Source organism: Esox lucius, chromosome 5 (assembly GCF_011004845.1).
Source record: "Esox lucius isolate fEsoLuc1 chromosome 5, fEsoLuc1.pri, whole genome shotgun sequence".
NCBI lineage: Eukaryota > Metazoa > Chordata > Actinopteri > Esociformes > Esocidae > Esox > Esox lucius.
Window position 1 is genome coordinate 35,623,093 of NC_047573.1, and position 20,414 is coordinate 35,643,506.

The following is a 20,414-nucleotide window of genomic DNA, read 5'->3' on the forward strand; positions in this document are numbered from 1 at the left end:
AATACAAATATTGTGTTTGTTTCATCTTTAAGTATTGATTAAAAGATTGTTGATCCAATTTGTGTGCATATTTAATGGGGTTAAGAACATGCACTACACTCTCTAGCTTGCTTGACGTTTTGCCAATCGGGTTATTCAATTCTTACCTTTTGTTTAACAAACGGTTGGAGTATTGTCAATCGTTTGTGTTGAACAGAGAACTGTGAGTTTACTCCCTGAGACGGGACAGACAAACAGCCATTTCAGGAGACTAAACTGTTATCAGTAGCATGTCAACATATGTTTTAACTAGTGCTGTGACCTGGATTGTAAGTTTGGCTAGCTGTGTAGAGAGTTTAAAAGGGGATGAGTTTGTTGAACATACTACAAGGTCACTCCGCTTCTAGCCTGAAATGATGGGTTTATCAAATATACAGGTGCTTGTCATAAAATTTGAATATCATCATTTATTTTAGTAATTCCATTCAAAAAGTGAAACTTGTATATTATATTCATTCATTACACACAGACTGATATTTCAAATGTTTATTTCATTTAATTGTGATGATTATAACTGACAACTAATGAAAATCCCAAATTCAGTATCTCTGAAAATTAGAATATTACTTAAGACCAATACAAAAAAATGATTTTTAGAAATGTTGGACAACTGAAAAGTATGAACATGAAAAGTATGAGCATGTACAGGACTCAATACCTAGTTGGCGCTCCTTTAGCCTAAATTGCTGCAGCAATGCGTTGTCGCATGGAGTCGATCAGTCTGTGGCACTGCTCAGGTGTTATGAGAGCCCAGGTTGCTCTGATAGTGGCATTCAGCTCTTCTGTATTGTTGGGTGTGGCGTATTGCATCTTCCTCTTCACAATACCCCATAGATTTTCTATAGAGTTAAGGTCAGGCGAGATTGCTGGCCAATTAAGAACAGGGATACCATGGTCCTTAAACCTGGTACTGGTAGCTTTGGCACTGTGTGCAGGTGCCAAGTCCTGTTGGAAAATGAAATCTGCATCTCCATAAAGTTGGTCAGCAGCAGGAAGCAAAAACTTGCTCTAAAACTTCCTGGTAGACAGCTGCGTTTACCTTGGACCTCAGAAAACACAGTGAACACCAGCAGATGACATGGCAACCCAAACCGTCACTGACTGTGGAAACTTTACACTGGACTTCAAGCAACGTGGATTCTGTGGCTCTCCTCTCTTCCTCCAGACTCTGGGACCTTGATTTCCAGAGGAAATGCCAAATGTACTTTCATCAGAGAACATAACTCAGCAGCAGTCCAGTCCTTTTTGTCTTTAGCCCAGGCGAGACGCTTCTGACGCTGTGTCTTGTTCAAGAAATTGCTGACTTGACAGCTGTCCAAAAGACGACCATTGACACCTTGCACAAGGAGGGCAAGACACAAAAGGTCATAGCTAAAGAGGCTGGCTGTTCACAGAGCTCTGTGTCCAAGCACATTAATGGAGAGGAGAAGGGAAGTAAAAGATGTGGTAGAAAAAAGTGTACAAGCAGTAGGGCTAACCGCATCCTGGAGAGGATTGTGAAACAAAACCCATTCAAAAATGTGGGGGAGATTCACAAAAAGTGGACTGCAGCTGGAGTTGGAAAAGTTAATCTTCAGTCTCGCTAGACATTGCTCAATTCTTATGATTATTCCTGAGATGTTAGTAGCTACCAGTAAGCCTATAACTGGCTTATAAGCTGTTCAAATGGCCAGTGGCAAAAGCTAACAGTTCATTGACACTTTTTGTGGTGGAGATAATCTTAATAAGTAACGTTAGTCTGTTAACTGTATCAATATCAATCACAAATGGCCAATTAGCTGTTAAAACGGACAGTGTCAAAAGAGGATTTGTTCATAGACACAAGGCTATACTGACACCTATTGAATGTTGAGCTTTGTGGTGTAGTGGTAAGCAACACAGCCTTTCACATCAGCAACCTGGGTTTGAATCTCAAGTGGGCAACACTTTCTATTGCATGAACTAGGCTTGAACTAGGCTTGCCTGGTTTCTTGTTCACTTTTTGTGGTTGGCCAAATACATTGCATCACTGATGTTGTTAAAAATGTAGTATTTGTGTCATGCCTCGTTTATTTAGTTCTTAGGAATAAAATGATGCACACTGGTATCCCTCCCACAAAAAGGATATTGTCAATTCATGAGAAAACAAATCGAATTAACATGTACAGACGAACTGGCAATAATACGATTACTAGTTTACATGGTATCCATTCACTGTCTTTATGTCAGGATGACTGCTTCTGAAGATCTTGTGGCAGGAGACTTCTCATTCCCAAAACGACAGGATCATGAAGGGAAAACACACACACACAAAAAATATTCTTAAAAATATCTCCTTCACAATCACATTCATCCTCTGAGTATAGTTTTTGTACTTACTTTCCCCCCTGACAGTCATCACCTTGCCTTGATGAGCATGTCTCATCTTCATCCGCTTATCGGGTCGCAGGGACATCATCAAAACGGTGCGGTAAAGCGAATGCAATACCGCCCCCGCTGCTCCGATTCTCCGGCCAATCTCCTGCTCCATTGTCCCCTCACTCGCGACCAAGACCCCGAGATACTTGAACTCTTTTACCTGTGGTAACACCTCATTCCCTACCCAGAGGAGGCACTCAATCAGTTTCCTGCTGAGAACCATGGCCTCAGATTTAGAGGTGCTAATCCTCATCCCAACCGTTTCGCACTCGGCTGTGAATCGGTCCAGTGAGTGCTGAAGGTCACAGACCGATGATGCCATCAGGACCACATCATCCGCAAAAAGCAGCGATGAGATCCCCAGCCCACCGAACTGCAACCCCTCCCTACCCCGACTATGCCTCTATATCATGTCCATAAAAGTTAAAACAGGATTGGTGACAAAGCGCTGCCCTAGCGGAGGCCAACCCCCACCTGGAACAAGTCCGACTTACTACCGAGAACCAGAACACAGCTCTCACTTTGGACGTACAGGGATTGGATAGCCATTAGAAGGGACCTCCTCACCCCATACTCCCGCACCACCTCCCACAGTATCTCCTGGGGGACCCGGTCATATGCCTTCTCCAGATCCACAAAACACATGTAGACTGGATGGGCATATTCCCAGGCCCCCTCCAGGATCCTTGCAAGTGTAAAGAGCGTTACGGAATCCGCATTGTTCCTCTTCAATCTGAGGTTCGACTATCTGCCGAACCCTCCTTTCCAGTACCTTTGAGGAGACTTTCCCCGGGAGGCTGAGAAGTGTGATACCCCTGTAATTGGCACACACCCTCTGATCCCCCTTTTTGAACAGGGGAACCACCACCCCGGTCCGCCACTCCTTAGGCACTTTCCCCGAATCCCACGCAATGTGTCATCCAAGACATCCCCTCCACACCCAAAGGTTTCAACATTTCTGGACGGATCTCGTCAATCCCTGGAGCTTTGCCACTGTGGAGTTGTTTGACTACCTCAGTGACTTCTGCCATGGAGATTGACGATGCTTCCCCATCAGCCTCCAGCTCTGCCTCCACTATATAGAGGGCGTGTTAGTGGGATTTAGGAGTTCCTCAAAGTGTTCCTTCCATCGCCCAATTACCTCCTCAGTTGAGGTAAACAGTGTCCCATCCTTACTGTACACAGCTTGGATAGTTCCCCGTTTTCCCCTCCTGAGGTGGTGGACGGTTTTCCAGAAGCACCTTGGTGCCGACCGAAAGTTCTTCTCCATGGCTTCCCCAAACTCCTCCCACACCCGCGGTCTTGCCTCTTTCACAGCAGAGGTCGGAGCCCTTCAGGTCTGTCGGTACACTGCAACCGTCTCCAGAGTCCTCCGGGATAACATATCCTCCATCTTCAGTCGGACGGCTTCCCTGACCACCGGTGTCCACCAGGGTGTTTGAGGGTTACCGCCCCTTGATGCACCTAAGACCTTTAGGCCACAGCTCCCTGTTGCAGCTTCGGCAATGGAGGCTTTGAACATCGACCACTTAGGTTCAATGCCCCAAACCTCCACAGGGATGCCAGAAAAGCTCCGCCGGATGTGTGAGTTGAAGATCTTTCGGACCGGGGCATACTCCATACGTTCCCAGTTCACCCGCTCTACTCGTTTGGGCTTTCCCGAGTCTTCCCCTGACCCAACTCACCACCAGATGGTGATCGGTTGACAGCTCCGCCCCTCTCTTTACCCGAGTGTCCAAAACATGCGGTCTCAGATCCGATGACACGATCACAAAATCAATCATCGACCTTCGGCCTAGGGTGCTCTGGTACCACATACACTTACATACACATACAACTTGGTGTTCGTTATAGATAATCCATGACTAGCACAGAACTCTAACAACAAACGACCACTCGAGTTCAGATCAGGGAGGCCATTCCTCCCTATCACGCCTCTCCAGGTGTCTCCATCATTGCCCATGTGTGCGTTGAAGTCCCCCAGCAGAATTATGGAGTCCCCTACTGGAGCCCCATACAGGACTCCATTCAGGGTCTCCAAGAAGGCCAGACGTATTTTCAAACTTGCCTGGTGAGAGGCGCGCGCAGTTGTCATTGGCCAGATTCCTGGATGACAGTCAGATTAACCAATGATGCTCAAAGCAATACAGTGAGACAACCAATATAAATATTTTCAGTGACAAAACATTCCAATTATAGGAAAAGATTGTTTTAAAAGAAAGCGTGTTTTAGTTTTTTTGTTTTCATTGTGGTGTATGAATAAAAATGTAAAAGTTTTTTTAATACCAATTGCCGCGCACACACACTGTACATATACTATATACTCGACAACGGTTATACTGGGTCTGCAAAAATCTTACAGCCACCACTGACACAAGACCCCTACAGAGAAAACACTGCATATGTATCCATATGACATTGTATGTAGGCCTACATGAAAAGCTAAGGCTGGATTGACATCTCGGTGACAGTTACATTCATGTAGCCCATAGAATGACCCTCATGCATTTTAACAAACACTTGACGTTTCCTTTAGAACCACTCTTATGCCAAAATGCCAACTGTGTTGCTGCCAGGGCAACTAAGGAGTGGCTCCGTAAGAAGGTCCTGGAGTGGCCTAGCCAGTCTCCAAACCTGAACCCAATAGAAAATCTTTGGAGGGAGCTGAAAGTCTGTATTGCCCAGCGAAACCCCCGAAACCTGAAGGATCTGGAGAAGATCTGTATGGAGGAGTGGGCCAAAATCCCTGCTGCAGTTTGTGCAAATCTGGTCAAGACTTAAAGGATACGTATGATCTCTGTAATTGCAAACAAAGATTTCTGTACCAAATATTAAGTTCTGCTTTTCTAATGTATCAAATTCTTATGTCATGCAATAAAATGCAAATTAATTACTTAAAAGTCATACAATGTGATTTTCTGGATTTTTGTTTTAGATTCCGTCACTCAGTTGAAGAGTACCTATGATAATGCTTTGTAAGTGGGAAAACCTGCAAAATCGGCAGTGTATCAAATACTTGTTCTCCCCACTGTACCTTTCTATATACATTTCTCAACAATGATACAGCAAGAATTCTCTACAGTGCGGGGGGAAATTATTGAATCCCCTGCTGATTATGTACGTTGGCCCACTGAAAAAGAATTGATCAGTCTATAATTTAAATGGTAGGTTTATTAAAACAGTAAGAGACAGAATAACAACAAGGAAATCCAGAAAAACGCATGTCAAAAATTTTATATATATATAATTTTTTTATGAGTGAAATGAGTATTAAAACCCTCTGCAAAACATTACTTTGTACTTGGTGGCAAAACCCTTGTTGGCAATCACAGAGGTCAGATGTTTCTTGTAGTTGGCCACCATGGTTGCTCACATCTCAGGGGGATTTTGTCCCACTCCTGTTTGCAGATGTTTTCCAAGTCATTAAGGTTTCAAGGCTGTTGTTTGATTACTCAAACCTTCAGCTCCCTCCACAGATTTCCTATGGGATTAAGGTCTGGAGGCTGGCTAGGCCACTCCAGGACCTTAATGTGCTTCTTCTTGAGCCACTCCTTTGTTGCCTTGGCCGTGTGTTTTGGGTCATTGTCATGCTGGAATACCCATCCACAAACCATTTTCCTTTGCCCTGGCTGAGGGAAGGAGGTTCTCACCCAAGATTTGACGGTACATGGCCCCATTCATCGTTCCTTTGATCCAGTGAAGTTCTCCTGTCCCCTTAGCAGAAAAACACCCCCAAAGCATTATGTTTCCACCTCCATGTTTGACGGTTGGGATGGTGTTCTTGGGGTCATAGGCAGCATTCCTCCTTCTCCAAACATTGCGAGTTGAGTTGATGCCAAAAAGCTTGATTTTGGTCTCATCTGACCACAACACCTTCACCCAGTTCTCCTCTGAATCATTGCGGGCGCTGCAGGATTTCAGTCCTTCAGGGCATAGTGTGTTTCCAATTGTTTTCTTGGTGACTATGGTCCCAGCTGCCTTGAGATCATTGACAAGGTCACGAGGTGAGATCTTGCATGGAGCCCCAGACCGAGGGAGGTTGACAGTACTTTTGTGTTTCTTCCATTTGCGAATAATCGCATAAACTGTAGTCACCTTCTCACCAAGCTGCTTGGCGATGGTCCTGTAGCCCAGTCCAGCCTTGTGTAGGTCTACAGTCTTGTCCCTGACATCCTTGGACAGCTCTTTGGTCTTGGTGGAGAGTTTGGAATCTGATTGATTGATTGATTGCTTCTGTGGACAGGTGTCTTTTACACCGGTAACAATCTGAGATTAGGAGCAGTCCCTTTAAGTGTGCTTCTAATCTCAGCTCGTTACCTGTAGAAAAGACACCTGGAAATCTTTCTGATTGAGGGGATCAAATACTTATTTCACTCATTAAAATGCAAATCAATGTATAACATTTTTGACATGCGTTTTTCTGGATTATTCTGTTGTTATTCTGTCAATCACTTTTCAAATAAACCTTCCCTTAAAATTATAGACTGATCATTTCTTTGTGGGCAAAAGTAAAAAATCGGCAGGGGATCAAATAATTTTTTCCATCACTGTAAATGTGGTGTACATATAGATGGGACCTACCTTAACCCAAAACAAGTAGAATCATCAGCTATTTATAGGAATTGAGAGTCATGTAGCTTTAGTGTGGCAGCATCCAAGCCTCCATACTGTAGAAATGCACAATACATTTAAATTCAATTTTCTCAAAAAATGCTACAGTAAAACATGTTCATATGTGGTGTACTTATAAAGGAGACCTTCCTTAACAGAAATTGTGTATTCATTACGTAATTATAGGAATTGTGCGTTTAATGTAGCTTTAAGTGTGACAGCATCCACATCTCTACGGAGAGGCACTATACATTTATATGAACATTTCTCCTAAATGCTACAGTAGAAATGCTTCATATATTTTGTACTTATAAAGAAGACCTTCCTTAACAGAAATCAAGTGGAATCATTAACTAATTATAGGAAATTAGTCTGTTATGTAGCTTTAAGTGTTGCAGCATAAACCTCTCCATAGAGATTCGTTATATATTTAAATATGAACTTCTCCAAGGTCATAGAGTGAAATATCTCCGTATGTGTTGTGTGTATAGAGGAGATCTGACTGAACACAAATCAACTGAAATTAACGACTAATAGTTAGAAATGAGTATGTGGTTTAGCATCAAATCAAAGTAATGTAAAAGAATCCCCAAGAGGGCATTCATATATCTTCTCAAAAGATCAGATCTTACTTTGTACTTGATCTATAAACACTGCAAAATGTTCTAATAACATCGCATCTTCAGAAATGTTTAATGCATTAATGTATCTCGAAATACTAAATATTCAACGGATTGAGCAAGACACGCGTATGTTTAGCGACTCAGACTGCTTTCAGAGCGCTACCACCGCTAGTTTGACCGAGAATTTTCAAGCGTCGGCTAGGTTGACCGCCGTAATGCACTGGATAAGTGCAGTCGGTGCGGAAGTGAGAGTATTCTTCGGGGCACCTGTACTCTCTGGGTCACTTGTGAAAACATACGCGTGTATTGTAGCTCGGCATCAATTTATAAAAGGACTTTTTCTTAATACCAGACTGCAAGGTAGGATTTCATTATTTACTATTAATCTAAATCAATAGATTCCACTGCTTGGTTTACGCAGGATAAATGTGCGACACTACGCGTTGCAATAGCTTCTATTTGTTCTGTATAAAAACCTGCTATTTCAAAAACGATGATAACTGTTCAATTAATGTTGCTACTCTTAGTAGGATCCGGTTAATCAAAATCATGTGCTGTATTTGTTTAATGTGTTTATATAATTTGTTTTAAGTGATTATAGAGTGATTATTTCAAAGTTGGAAAACAAATGTTGGGTCTAAGCAGAAACATTAAATATCGGCTTCTGTCTGCATTGGTTAGCAATCACATTGAATTTAAAGAACACCGTGGATGCAGTGTGGTACAGTGTGGTGTCTTCAATAAAAACATGGCTTTTTGCCTGGCGTCAAATTAGCAGAAATATAAACAGACAATACAGTTGGGGTTTTGTTGCGCGTAGTTATTTAAACTCATGCTTGTTTAGTTGTATAATGTTTGATGAATGCCCCCTTGGATATGGCGCTGAAGGAATGTTATCGAATGTTATAGCCTATGCTTCTTTCATGTGGAGTGTGTGCGTGCAGTCCAATGTCTGAGTATCTTGAAATTGGTTTAGAGCTTTTCAAATGATTAAGCTTCAAATCAACTTTAATCGATTTATTTGATTATCACCTGTGTCAACTTGATATCACCATATCAGTGTTGTTCAATTAATCTGAAGCATGGCAATAATTTGCCCCCAACGCTTACATGGTAAAAAATAACATTGTTGTCTTAAAACATACATTCCTCAATTGTTCTTAATACCATTATGGAGATCGAATACTCCAAATACACTGCTTATGATGAACAAGGAGTTTATACATTTTTGCCCTACATCACCAAATGAGCTACAGATCTTCCAGACCCGGTCCCAGACCTATTGTATTTAAAAATGTATCAAGTGAACAGATCTGGCTGTTCAAACCTATTTAAATTATAACAATGCCAGTTTTTTTTAATTAGTGGTAGGGGAAAATAAATATATCATGGGGAAGTGCTACACTTAGTGTGTTTGTATGTGTTATTGTATGCACCACACACTCATGCTTGAGTAGCCTGTGTTTAAGTTGAAGATAGTAATCACAGAATGTGTATGAAGTTGGTCCAAGAGCTCTCCTTTCTAATTATGTGGTGGAGAGGCAGTTTCTGACTTGTCACAAATTCCAAACAGAAGGCATTTAAACGACATTTCTGCTCTTTGTGGTTTTAGAAATAATGTTTACACATACTGCTCAGTATGGTTTCAGGAAACCTAATTTGCCACTATTATTATTTTGTGAAGGGCAATTTCTCATCAACATAACCTAAAAAAAAGATTTCTACATAAAAATTTAAAAAACACTGCCACTGACTCAGTTTTGGACCAGATGTGCTACCTGGTTTGATATGAAGCTATGAGATGATTTGTTATTGTTATTATAGCTTATAGGCCGTTTTTTTCTTGTGCATCAGCCCCCACCCCCCTCCCCCTAATATTGTTAGTTTTTGTTTGGGCAATAATCTTATTTAAAATGTGTTTTATTCACTTGTTTGCTGCAAGAAAGGTAAGGTGAGGCAATAATGTATTTTTATTTTGGCCATTTTTTTTGTTGATTATGGTTTTCAAAGTGATGTAGTGTTCTAACCTAAAACTGAATGTGACTATTGTACTTCGTTAAGTTTGTTTAATGATCTCAAGGATGATGTAGTCTAAATGCTGTTTTCAGGAGATATAGCCAGCACACATACAGAGGAGGAGAGCATACTCTCCGGAAAACCACTGTGATGTCTTGCACATGCTTTGCTTTAACATCCACCCATTCAACCTGAGTGGCACAGGGCCAATTTGCAAAGCCCTCTGGAACATCCGGGCACTGCTGATATGCAGCAACCAAGATTCAAACACAATTTTTAAGACAAAGACATTTGTCCCCAAAAGTTCTAGTTGCAAACTTGGATTACCATATATGAGAGGCTTGGCTAAACAGAAATGCTTTTTTTATTTTTTTTATTTAATATAGGTCAAAACCCTCTGAAATCAGTGAAATACATGGAGGTTACCTGAAAAGTATAACATATTTTATTTTGTAAGTTAAATGAACATTTACTACTATACAGTATGTAGAGTGTTTGTCTTGAAAAGGTATTTAGACCTATGATCAGACCTTTCATATAACAGATTTTTAAATGGTACACTGATATTGTATTCTCTTTGATATTTAAAAAAGCTGAAATATAATACTTAAATGTTATAATACCATTGTATTATATTTTCAAGCTGTTCCACCGATTGTCAATGGCAATGAGTTCAAGACCTTTTTGTTCTGGAGTCACTCCCAGCAACTGAAGTCTGAAGCTCCTCCAAAGTGATTATAAGTCTCGCTTTGGCTTCTCTCACCAGTTTCCTTGTTTGAGTGCTGAATTTTGAATATCATTTGTAATTCAGTAATTTGTGGTAAGTGCAATTTGTAACAAAAACTACCTCATGAAGACAAAGGAACATTCAACACATACAAAATTAATTTCTTCAAATTCACTGTGAAGTACAAGGCATCCTTAAAAAAGAGAAGGGCAGTAGTCAGGGAGGCCAGTAAGTGGCCTACGGCAACTCTAATGAAGAGCTGGGAGACACATTGCTTACTGCAATAATAGCCCAGGTGATTCACAAAATTGGCCTTCACATCGAATCTTGTCTAGATTTTGGCTGGCACCAGCCCTCCAACAAATTCCTGCATGACTCAAGTCTTGCAGGCAATATCATTACTGACTGTTCCCACCCTGGTCACCCATTATACTATAAATGTTCCTCCTCTTGTGTGTTTAGAGTAATCAACATACCGCATGACACAATATTTTTAAAGCTTCAAATGACTGATACCGATATACCCCTGTAGAATCTCCTGATATAAGTTCTATATTTCACAGTTGGGATGAGGTTTTTAGAGTAATCAACATACTGCATGACACTATTTTTAAAGCTTCAAATGACTGATACCCTGATATACTCCTGTAGAATCTCCTGATATAAGTTCTATATTTCACAGTTGGGATGAGGTTTTGGTGTTGGAATGCAGTATTTTGTCTACTCCAAATGTAGTTTTGTGCATTTTAGCAAAATATTTTTTGTCTGTCCTTAGAATATTGTTTCAAAAATTATATATATATTTTTATGGCAAACCTGTGATTCATTAAGAGATCAGAGGTTTCCTCTGAGGTGTTGTTTTTTTTTGGTGGACTCATTGACTCTTGCATTGCCTGCATATTCTGTAGTAGCTTTGACATTTGGGTTCTTTATCAGTTCCTTGACCATTATGTGACATGCCCTTGCTGTGGTCTTTGTTGGATAACCACTACTAGGGAGAGTAGAAGTGGCGTTGACTTTTCTCCATTTGCACACAATCTCTGTTGAGTGGTGGAGGCCCAAGTCTCTGTTAATGCATTTGTATCATGTAGCATTATGAGCCTTGACAAATCTTCTGAAATTTCTTGTGACCAGGTGTCATGGTGTAGTTGGAAGAAAGCAGAAGCAGGAACACAAATGTGATACTTATTTTAGTAGAGAACATAGCAGTTCTACAAACACTATAACAGTTACAAGACTGTCCTAACAAAGTAGACTATATGAAGGCAGTTCCAGGTATGGTAGCATAAAGGCATGGTAAAGGCATGGCAATGGTAGCAACAAGTACAATGCACTAAGCTTGGCTAAACTTAATAAACACAACAGAGCGTGAAGGAGAGTTAGGATAAACACAACTACAAGATAACTAACATCGTGGCCTTTTGACAATACCAGACAACGAACAGGGGAGCTGAGGGAACATATACAGTTGCATACCCTTGGAGAATTGGTAATATATGTACCATTTTTAAAATCATGAGTGAGCAGCCAAAACACGTCTTTTATTTCTTATGGGATTCATATTCAACTGTAGGTTATACCAGCATGGCACAATCATCAAACAAAACATGGCAACAAAGAAAAAAATGAACTGACCCCTGTGCAAATGTCTGCATACCCTTAGTTCTTAATACTGTGTATTTCCCCCCTTTAGCATCAATGACAGCATGCAGTCTTTTGCAATAGTTGTCTATGAGCCCCCACATTCTTGCAGGTGGTATAACTGCCCATTTGTCTTGGCAAAATGCCTCCAGGTCATGCAAGGTCTTTATGTTGTCTTGCATGAACCGCACATTTGAGATCTTCCCAGAGTGGCTCGATGATATTAAGGTGAGGAGACTGTGATGGCCATTCCAGAACCTTCACCTTGTTCTGCTGTAACCACTGGGGGGGTCAACTTGGCCTTGTGCTTAGGGTCATTGTTGTGCTGGAAAGTCCAAGAGCGTCCCATGCACAGCTTTCGTGCAGAAGAATATTGTAACCAGGCTTTTTTGTGGCATTGACGCAGTAAAGGCTTCTTTCTGGCAACTCGACCATGCTGCTCTTTTTTTCTTTCTTCAAGTATCGTCGTATTGTGCTCCTTGAAACAACCACACTGTCTTTTTCCAGAGCAGCCTGTATTTCTCGTGAGGTTACCTGTTGGTTTTTCTTTGTATCCCGAACAATTCTTCTGGCAGTTTTGGCTGAAATCCTTCTTGGTCTACCTGACCTTGGCTTGGTATCAAGAGATCCCTGAATTTCCCACTTCTTAATTAGTCATTGAACAGTACTGACTGGCATTTACAAGGCTTTGGATGTCTTTTTATATCCCTTTCCATCTTTATAAAGTTTCATTACCTTGTTACGCAGGTCTATTGACAGTTCTTTTCTGCTGCCCATGGCTCAGTATCTAGCCTGCTCAGTGCATCCACATGTGAGCTAATACACTCATTTACTATTTATACACAGACACTAATTGCAATTTAAAAAGCCACAGGTGTGGGAAATTAATCTTTTATTGCCATTTTCACCTGTGTGTGTCACCTTGTGTGTCTGTAACAAGGCCAAACATTCAAGGGTACGTAAACTTTTGATCAGGGCCATTTGGGTGATTTCTGTTATCATTATGATTTAAAAAAGAGCCAAACAATTATGTGATGATAAATGGCTTCATATGATCACTATCCTTTTTTGCATGATCAATCTTAATCTTATTTTCCAAATCAATTCCAATAATTCACTATTTCTGTCAGGGTACGCAAACTTATGAGCACAACTGTATGCCTCTACTAGTGGGGAATATAAAACAGGTGAGTGTGGTACAACAAGACAATCTGCTACGTTCAAACGCTCCCTTTTGATAGGAGTTGGGAACGATGATGACTAAAAGGCAGGTGACACAGACTGACACAAGGGAGGTGGTGTAGGAGGAGTTGAACCTCCATTTTCCACTTCAACAGATCTCTGTTGGTAAAAATAAATGAAATCACACAGTGGGTCTTGATAAAGGTAATAAATTAAAGATCAAAATTAGAGATCAAAATTAAGGATAAAAAAATTTAAGATCAAAAAATGGGTTACAAAATGTCAACAAAATGACGTAACAACAGTTAATGGAACTCAAAATCCCCATACAGAAAATGAAGGTAGGTAACCAATTGAAATCACACGCTGTTCCAACTTGTGTGAATTTCATCACGACAACTCATAATGTGCTTCAGTAATGTGTATTGCCCTCACGTGCCTGTATGCACTCCCAACAATGTCTGGGCATGCTCCTGATGAGACAGCGGATTGTGTCCTGGGGGATCTCCTCCCAGACATGGATCAGGCCATCAGTGAGCTCCTGGACAGTCTGTGGTGTTACTTCTTGGCGTCGGATGCACCAATACATAACGTCCCAGAGGTTCTCAATTGGATTCAGGTCTGGGGAATGTGAAGTCCAGCCAATGGCATCAATGCCTTCGTTATCCAGGAGCTGCCTACGCACTCTGGCCACATGAGGCTGGGCATTGTCCTGCACCAGGAGGAACCCAGGGCCCACTGCACCAGTGTAAGGTCTGACGATGGGTCCCCGACCATCACTGACCCACCGCAAAATGATGTTGCAGGCAGCATAACGTTCCCCACTGCATCTCCAGAATCTTTCACATCTGTCACGTGCTCAGTGTGAACCTGCTCTCATCTGTGAAGAGAACTGTTCTGCCAGTTCTGGTGTTCACTGGCAAATGCCAATCAAACTGCACAGTGCTGGGCTGTGAGCACAGGTCCCACTAGAGGATGTCGGTCCCTCATGCCACCCTCATGGAGTCGGTTTCTGACAGTTTGGTGAGAAACATGCACAACAGTAGCCTGCTGGGGTTAATTCTGTAGGGCTTTGGCAGTGCTCCTCCCGTTCCTCCCCGCACAAAGGAGTAGATACCGGTCCTGCTGCTTGGTTGATGCCCTGTCCTGCTCTCCTCGTGTATCAGCCCGTCTCCTGGTAGGGTTCACAAACTTTCTTGTAACTGTGTGTGAGCATTCTTCAGGTGCCATAATTGTGTATAAGTAGAAGCAAATTGTAGTTGAACTTCATTTTACTTCTGGCTTAAAGTTGTAGCAAACCTGTGGCCTAGTTTTGTATGCCACTGCTGAAACTACACTGCTATGGCAACAAATTATACCAGCAGCAGCTTTTTTATTCTACACTTGCACCTGGGGATCCAACAGGTGAAAGGTGGCGCCAAGTGCAGCTGCAGCTCCGCCTAGACTCGTCCAAAAGAAAAACAGTAAGAGTCGTGTATGGAAGTACTTTGCGTTGAGGCGGATGATCAGGGAGTAATACATTCAAAAAACCAGAAAAAACAGTTTCGACTTACCCAAGTACCTCAAAGACAGATATGCAGATTTATTTAAAGAATTCAAGGTGATTGATTTTCAATTCATGATACATTAACAACATATCCCATGTGTTATCCTTGTTATGTCCTTATCCTGAAATACACGTTACCGTTATTTTTGTTTGAGACTGGCATTGCTGTGTAGCCTAGCCAACTCTGTTCCATACGATGTTTGCAATGGCTAAAGGCTACCGTGTTTAGGCTAACGTAACGTAAACATAGCTCCTTGTAGTAGGCTACCATCCTTACCGTTCAGTCTGTGTCATCTGTCAATTTCAAGATGCCATGAAATGTGATCTTATAGGAATCTGGCATCTCCACAGAATAGTAGCACGTAATCATACTCTTGTATTCTGTACAGCAATATAGTTTGAGCTGGGCATTTCATACAGTTCCTCATCTTGTGTCAAGTGCTTTTCTTATTTTAAGGCTATATGCCAGTGCTGGACTTGTTACTTGGAGCTTGATCAGTGTTCTACTTATTCTAATCTATAGCCTATTATTACCTTTTTATTTTTTCATGTCTCGGCTGCGTACTGGAATTGAAATGCTGTGCCATAAAAAGTTGATTGATTGTATTTTAAGCACAGTACTGTTTGTTTTAAATACTTGAAGACTGCATGCCACTGTTCTTTTTTTTTAATGTTAATAGTTGTTTCTTTTTATTTATTACTTGAAGACCACATGCCACTATTGTTATTTTTTGGAACTCCAAAAGTGAACCTATCCCGGTCATCCTCGGATGAAGACCTCTCTCCTATTTCCCTATTATGCGCATACCAAAGGCAACGGTGAAGCCGTCGTATCATAATATCATGGAAGATGCCCGGGATCAGGATTGGGATGCAGGCCTGATTGTTTCCCCTAGCCGTCCTAGCATCAGTGCCTCTATGATTGTCCCAAATATTACTTTAACTGCAATTTTGAAGAGCTGGTCAAGCGACTGTGGTCTTATCGATTCATACCTGCATTGACCACAGCCCTGAAATCCTTACAACTTCAAGTTGAAACACCTCGGATTTGTGGAATTTCAGATGTTCTTCTAAACCCTAAACCAGCTGAAAGAATCAAACTCCATCATGAAGACCCTGAATAAGATCTCAGATTCGTTGCTGCCGACAACAAAAGACTGACAAGCTCTGGTAAATGAAGTTGTGACTTTCTGGCGGAACAGACCAGAAGAAAATGAAAATCTGTCTCTGACAGACTATGTCTAAAATCTGTCTCCTGAAACCCTTAACTGATATTTAATTGATATAATGGGCAACTGTTTATGTATGTTATTTCAGAGAACAGCCCAACATTTTCATTTGAGAAATGTTACAGATCTTATGATGCAAATTATTGAAAGAACAGTGAATGACACGTACAAAAGTTTTTTTATGTTGAACATGTGCAAAGAATGGAGGAAATCTTGGATTGTGTGAGTATGCGTGGCTCATAAATGGATACAACTGATAACACAAGATTGTCACAAGCAGTGGTGTAGTGCAGTGTTGCATGGACAAGGAACCAGGTGCAGGCAGGGGCAGTCGGTGTAGACACTTTAATTTATAAGAAATAAACAAAACACCAAGCACAAAACACACAAAGCAAAGGGCTGACTAAAGCAGCAAAAACGACAATAAGAAATGACACAACTACTTACAAATACCGGCAACACACACGACATCCAAACACGACAAGAACAATGAGCCACAATGAGGGGAGCAGAGGGGAAACATATATACACATACAAACGATTCAAATTGGGACCTGGTGTGAAGGATTGAAAACATGTGACAGTCCGGGATGTGTTCGTTAGAATATGGGAACTTGTGGAAATATGGCACGGTGGCGCTGCTGCTCACCGCACCATGACAAAGATGAAGGTGAACCTGTAGAAATATCTTTGTCGAAATTTGAAACTTGTATCATCTAATTTGTTTGTATGCTGTAAACAGAGGCGGCGCTACCGTTAGGCAAAGTAGGCAGCCGCCTAGCGCCCCAAAATGCCTGGGGCCCTGGTAAAAATTCTAAATAAAATTTACAAAAATATTAAATATTGTACAGTAAGTTATTTTTCATATTTATGTTTCTCCCAAACATGTAAACAAATTATATTCTGCCTTCCATTACATTATTCATGTGCGAGACGAACCCGAAACCCCCTATCTTACTCAAATGGTTTGTCCCATATTGTTTCTCAGCCCAGCAGCCCAACTACCTTAGGTAGCTTAATCAGTTAGCCTACAGTAAGAGAGACAGATAGGAAACCTAGGAAATGATGATAAGATTATATCTTAGTGATGCAGCAAAAAGACGGAATTACCCCTTTTTTTTCTTCTGCCAACAATGTAAGCATTAGTAGTATTAGTTTAGCGGCTGCAGCTATTCCTGAAGATGATTTGACATTGACAGGCCATGAAGAAAGTACTATGGACCATCATCACAAACGGACAACACCAGAGACAAGACATTAAAGAGGGAGTGAGAGAAATAAACAACCAGAGACAAGATATTAAAGAGGGAGAGTGAGAAATAAACACAACCAGAAACAAGACATTGAAGAGGGAAAGAGTAAGAGAATAACAGAACCAGGACATTAAAGAGGGAGAGAGAAAATGAACAGAACCAGGATATTAAAGGAGAGAAAGCAACAGAACCAAAACCAGGACATTAATGAGGGAGAGGGAGAGAGAGAGAGAAATAAGCACAACCTGAACAAGGACATTAAAGAGGGAGAAAAATCTACAAGAGAGGGAGGTAAATGAATGCATAGATCATAATTTAAAAACATTACACTTGAACAACATGTCTAGGTTCTTCACTGTAGAACAACATGATTTACTGTAGTCATTGCTGATATGGCAGCATATATCCTTAATTACTTTTCCAACTTGATTTACTCTCTTCAGAAAGGGTCAGCAATGCAAGTGTCTTAGGAAGCGGCATTTGCAATCCACCATAAAGAAAGAAGGTGTGTTAAAATTGTTGTGGGTATGGCTCAGAAGGTAAAGCCACACTATGTACCGGTAGCGAAAAGGTATATTGAAAGCATAGTCTGTGTGATGGTTGAATTTGTAAAGAAACTGTTTCTGGTTCTGGCTTTAACTCATTTTCATCATCCAACGCCCCAGAGGGTATGGGTGAAGGATTCGATGCTGGTGAATCTAAGTTATGCGTTGGGATTCATTTATTCATTTGATCAAACAGTGATGTATAATCTGTGTGCAATGCATCAGAAGGGCCGGAATTCAATTCAATGGAGCTGAGTCTATGGTATCTGATTGTGGATTTAATGTTTTAATCTGCTCAATCAATGCATTATAGTCTATGTGTGATGGAGATGATGGTGATGGCTCTATGTTACAAAGTATTGCCACGTTTTTCAGATTTTTATGTATGAAAACTTTATTAAAATAAATGTAATCTTGTTGGTGTTGGCACATTAACAAATCAAACATACGTCTGCGTAATTGCCTGTCTTTTAAAACTAGAAAAGGCTTTTCGAAACAGTTAATATATTTCATTTTCATCTTCATCGCTCGATGAGTAATCAGAATGGTTCGGTGTAGATTCTTCGTCAGTGGTTATATCAATATCAGAATGGTTGCGTGGTACTGTATCAATCAGTAAAACATCGGCATTACATGTATTGTTGACCTGATCAACGGTGATATTCACAGCATCCGTCATTGTCCCCTTGCGGCTCATATTGGCCTTCACAACTTTCCCTTCTCAGATCCATCACCACGACCATCTTGCAGTTCTTCTGACTTTCTGAAAGGCATTTAATAGAGCGATTTAAAAAATGCTGTGTATTTTGGGTTACTATGATTGCGTAGTAAGGAAGCACTATTCTGGGTAATATTCTGAGAAGTCTCTCGATGGTTGTGACCACTGCTCATTCGCCTTGGGGACTGAAATAAACCGTTAACGTAACGTCGTCCGATTCTGTGGGTTATACAGGAAACCTGTGAAGAGGTAAAGATATAATAAAAGTGGCGACGAGGACGTCTGAGCCGGCACGTGTTGTGTACTCTGAGAAAATTGACTTTTCTGTTTCCCGCTGATGCCACGCGGTTTGTGCCACTGCCAAATTCAGAGCGCTGGGGTGCTCCGGACAAGTCAGCTGTAGGGGAAGAGCGGACAATCGGTGACTTTGTGAGATGTATTTGAGGGGAAGGCAGCACATATAACAAGGAACTTTAAATGGCTGCAATTATTGGCTCAATCGGTCCCTTTGATGAGAGCATCGAATAATGGCGCTCGTATACAGAGTGTTTTGACTACATTGCTGTGGCTAATGGAATAAGAGATGAGAAACTGGTGCTCACTTTTTTGAGTATAATGGGACCAAAAATATTAACCTGCTACGAGATTTACTACAACCAGAAAATTCAGGCAGTAAAATGTACGAAGAAATAGTGGATGTACTGGGGAAACCACTTTTGACCAAACCTCTGGTAATTGCAGAAAGATTCCGATTTCACATGTGGCCAGGAGGGTGAGTCTGTCACTATGTTTATGGCAGCCCTATGCAAGTTAGCTGAACACTGAGAGTTTGGGGAGAGTACACCAACTCAACAGTAATAAAACATACGTACAAGGGCCATGTTTTTGCTGTGGTAAATCTGGACACCTCTCATCGACATGCTGGTCTAAAGATTGGACTGTCGTAAATGCGGTAAAAAAGGCCATGCAGAACGGGCATGCAGAAGTAAAAAGAGCACAGAGACAGAAAAACAAGAGACAATGTAAAATACAAACAGAAAAGATATGTACGTACCGTCCAGCATGAAAATGAGAGAATTAGTGAATCCTCTTCAGAAGAAGTGCCTACTGAAATAAATACTGTGCAAATAATGAGTATAGATGAGAGCTCAGATGGCTAGTGGGCTGAACCACTGTTGGAAGGGCATGCAGATAGACACAGGTTCTAAAGCATCATTACTGTCACACAAACTCTACAAGAAATACATGAGGCACCTCCCACTGCAGTCATCAGACACTGTGTTTAAAGCATATACCGGACACCGTGTGCCCATGGAACGGATGACAGATGTGACTGTAAACTACAATGGACTAACCAAAAAGCTTCCAGTCTATGTGACCAAGGGGAATCATCCTGCTATAATGGGACGTGCAGGGCTACATGGAATTCCTCTTGACTGGCAGTTGGTAAGGAAGTTGTCACACAGTCTCATTCCCCTACAGGAGATTCTGGAAAAACACGTGGAGGTTTTCCGTGACGAATTAGGCAGTTTGAAGGATATAACTGTGAAGTTACATGTCAAAGCTGACTCCAAACCTGTGTTCATGAAACCCAGACCAGTGCCATATGCAATCCGAGCCAAGGTGGAAGCTGACCTGGATTGTCTGGTCAAGAATGGCGTTTTGGAGCCTGTGATGATCAGTGAATGGGCCACGCCCATCGTTCTGGTACCAAAAAAAGATGGAGGAATTCAGACCTGTGGAGATTTTAAGGTAACGGTTAATCCTGTGAGCAATATCCGCTGCTACAACTGCTGCACGAACTGCTATGCCAAGATAAAAATTGGAAGTGGACAGCTGGCAGGAGGCATTTGAAAAGGCTAAAAAGGTGCCGACGACGTTCAAGAT

The 20,414-nt window shown here is 41.3% G+C and overlaps 1 protein-coding gene across 2 annotated transcripts in view; it reads left to right on the forward strand.

The window, feature by feature from the left end:
* The first annotated feature begins 7,938 nt into the window (after positions 1-7,938).
* Positions 7,939-20,414, forward strand: part of vwa2 (von Willebrand factor A domain containing 2) — a 119,037-nt gene continuing 106,561 nt past the window's right edge. For both annotated transcript variants that reach the window (XM_020046903.3, XM_013131977.3), the window contains exon 1: positions 7,939-8,030. The gene's annotated coding sequence lies outside the window, so the exon portion shown is untranslated. The remainder of the gene's footprint in view (positions 8,031-20,414) is intronic.